Source organism: Varanus komodoensis, unplaced genomic scaffold (assembly GCF_004798865.1).
Source record: "Varanus komodoensis strain SLA01 unplaced genomic scaffold, ASM479886v1 scaffold3, whole genome shotgun sequence".
In the NCBI taxonomy this organism is placed as follows: Eukaryota; Metazoa; Chordata; class Lepidosauria; order Squamata; family Varanidae; genus Varanus; species Varanus komodoensis.
The window spans coordinates 62,076,752-62,080,555 of NW_025335761.1; positions in this window are offsets into that span (position 1 = coordinate 62,076,752).

Consider the following 3,804-nt stretch of genomic DNA (forward strand, 5'->3'; position numbering starts at 1 on the left):
CCGGCGCGGCTGCGGGCGGCGCGCCGGCCCTGCCGGTTTGAAGATGCCCGCTGGAGCCCGCGAGGTCCGCAGCGAGGCCGCTTTGAAGAGCATCAATGGATGCAACAGTTCAGCTGTTAGGGAGACAAATAAACGGAGGAGCCTCATTAATCCCTTTTTTGGCTGTCGGTGCCTTTTGCCCTTTTATCGCCGCCTTATTAGTCTCCTACTCATCGTGAACGGGGAGGGGAGGAGGGGCCGCTGAATGGGACTTGTTGAGCGCTAATTGGCAAGAGACTTTTAATCACAGGCCAAGGACTTTACCCTGACTTGAAAGTCACTTCTCCATGGGAAAGGACCCCCTCAAAAAAAAATAATAATCGGCGTTTGTCCCCACACTCCCTCTGCAAAAGTATTATGAAATGCGTGAATCCTGTGAAGGTTTAAATGCAGCTTAAAAATATGAAATTAACTGCTGCTGGTCAGTCTTGTCAGTACAAGCATTTGAAAGATCTTGTAGCCCAGCCCTATTTATAGACATAAAAGTCTGTTCCACTGAGTTTTGTTGGACTGACTCCAGAGTAACCCTATTGAGAGTTGCGGCTGTAATAGGCAAGAATCTCAGCCTTCTTGCTTTTGCAGGTGAGAGTAGGTGCCTCCCTGTTATGAAAAGGGAACACAAGCAAGGACAGCCAACCAGCTTTCATGGGTTTGGTAGCTTGGTGAGTAAAAGGGATCAAATGTTTATTTTTCTCATACCTAAATGGCAAACTTTTAGTGCAAAACTCACAAATCTATGGATTTTTTGGGGTGTCCTACATATCTATCTCCTAGCCACCTCACTCACATTTTCCAACCTGGGTAAGCAACCAGGAGACCTCAAGATGCTTTGGACTACAGCTCCCATCGTTCTTCACCAGTGGCCTTTCTGGTTATAACCCATGGGAACTGAAGTCCAAAACATCTGGAAGGAACTAGGGTGTCGACCTCTGCTTCAGGTATATAGCACAGGAAGGTCCAAAGAAAGTACACCATTTCTAGGTACCGCTTTACTAATGTAAGACGCTGCTCAGTTATCACCATCAGAACAGAAGCAATAAAATCTTTCACAGTAGCACATGAAAAGCAAACCACTTGGCAGGCTAAGGGGATGCCTCAAAGGAAAGCTTTTACCTGTCTGATAAAGCAAATTTTTGGTAGCTGGGACTCTGTTTTTCGTTTAAACTTGGAGACGCAGAAGATCCATCTATCCGTGTACTCGATCACTTCCCAGTTCATTGGGTTCTTGATGGCTTCGAGTCAGATCAAGCATTTGCGTGTGGAAAGGATTCTTGGCATCTCCAATTCAGGTGGAAGAATCTCAGAAAACCGGGATGGGAAAAAGAATCCCCCCCCCCCCAACAACACATGCTCAGGCAAAGAACACAAGGGCCAGGTCATAATTAGCCACACTGGAAAGCTTGCAAACCTGGGTGGCACGGCTGGTTTGGGTGGGCAAAACCCCTAGTTCTGCCAATATGGGTAATTAGGGAAGCCCCCGGTGGCTTGTTTCAGCCATCATGAAGGTGCAAACTGGCCTACAGTGGATCCTTGGTTAATGTGTTCAGTTGAATCATATAGGCAGGATTCCTCTCCGCAATGCTGGGGGAGCCCAAAGGTATTTTCCCCACCCTCGGTGCTTTTCTTGGATCCATCCAAGGAGAACTGTGTCAGGAAACCTCAGGGCATCCTGACATGGCTCCTCTGGAGGAGCTTCCATTGGTTGAGAGGCTGGAAACTAATGTCCAATGGGCACAGAGCAGTAGATCCACCCAATATGGCAGACTTGTTTTTCAAGACACACTTCAGCATGTTCTGGATTGCTCTTTGGGCTAAAATAGTTCCAGAGCGATACAGGGAGGAGAGACAGACTGAGAGGAATTCCAGAGGATACGTATGGTAGCAGAAAGGTTCTAGCTCTTGTCCCAGTTAGCATAGCAACCCAAAACTGATGGGGGACACACAAAGATTGCTGGAATTCTTCCAGGCTGTGCAGTGCATTAGAAAAGCACTGCTAACAACACCTATCTCATGGCCGAGGGCAGTGGGCGCCGCAGTCCAGGATGTCTTTGTTGCTGTTCTGCACCGTCAAGTCATCTCTGACTTCAGGCGATCCCGTAAGGTGCAGGCACGGGTGGCAGGCAACAGTCATTGGAACACCGGGACCAGGGCACAGGTGGAGTGCTGCAGTGGGTTCGGGGGGCAGAATTGGTGTACCAGTCCAGAGCCAAGCCAGGGAGTTGGAAGATTCAAGTGACCTAGTCCAAGATTTCACAGGCCAAAAGCCGAGTCCAAGGGACAAGTCCTGGAAAGAGGATAAAGTCCTGGGGCAGGCAAGATCAGAGGGGATGGGTGTGGGTTTCTGGGCAGATGGGTCAGGCTGGAGACAAGGGCTGAAGCAGGATCAGGCTGTAGCAAGGTGGGCAGCAGGCAGGCAGGCAGGCAGGATTCAGGCCAGGTGAGGCGAGGCAAGACGAGGCCAAGAAGGCAGGGCAGGGCAGGGCAAGGCCAGGCGATGCAGGATCCAGAGCATAGGCCGTCCCCAGGAGAGCTCATGTTGTGGCAAAGAGCAGTGGTGCAAGGAGACCCTTGACGCTGCTCTCCAGGCCTTCCAGCTGCACTGCACAACTGCCCCTCAGCTGTCCGTGGCCTGCAAGCGTTTGCAGGGTCACTTAGGCCCTGATCCTGGCTGAACCTGGGAATGAAAGCCCTCCCAAATGTTTGGTCCATGGCAGCTCCAGTCAGCTCTTCTGGCTGTATCCTTCCTTATGGATTCAGTCCATCTCATATTTGGTCTTGCTTTCTTCTTCCGCCTTCCATTTTTCCTAGCATGATGCTCTTCTCCAGGGAGCCTGAACTTCTCATGATGTTTCTGAAGTAGGACAGCCTCATTTGTGTTTCTAGGGAAAGCTCTGGCTCAAGACTTGTTTGTCTTTTGGTTGGTCAGGCAAAGCTCTCCTCCAGCACCATGTTTCAAATGCATCCGTTTCCTTCCTGACAGCTTTCTTCACTGTCCATCTCTCACAATCACACATTATGACTGGAAATACTGTAGTTGGAGGATCTTCACCTTGGTCTCCAGTAAAATGGTCTTACACTTGTCGATCTTCTCTAGTTCCTTCATTGCTGCCCTTCCCAGTCTAATAAGCCTTCTTCAAAGTTCTTGGCTGCAGCCTCCCTTTGAATGGATGACTGAGCCAAGCTATGTGAAATCTCTCACAATTTGGATTGCTTCATTCTTAGCAGTAAAGTTATGTAATTCTTCTGTGGACATGATTTTTCTTTTCTTAACATCCAGCTGCAGTCCTGCTTTTGTAATTTCTTCTTTCACTTCCATCAGGAGTCGTTTCAAGTCACTGCCACTTTCTGCCAATAGTACCGTGTCATCTGCATGTCTTACATTTCTGGTGCGTCTTCCACCAATTTTCACTCTTTCCTCTGATTCTAATCCAGCTTTCCTTGTGATATGTTCTGCATACAGAGTATATAAGGATGTTCCTTTTTGTGACTTTTAGCATTCCTAATCTAGGTTTGAATTTCCCTTTGATTTCTTGGAACTTCTGGAAGGGGCCTACACTTAACTCTTTAAAAAACGCTTGTCGCCCCTCCCCCCACACCATTCTGTCTCTTTGCAGTTCTTTGTGATAGTTCTTTTTGTTTCTATGTGATTGTCACCAAAAAGTTGCATTCAGGATTCTGACCCTAATTCTGTCACCATTTGCTTCTGCTTCTTGCCTGTCCTTCGCAGCGGTGAGTGTTTCTTCTGTCATCCATCTGGTCTTGCTG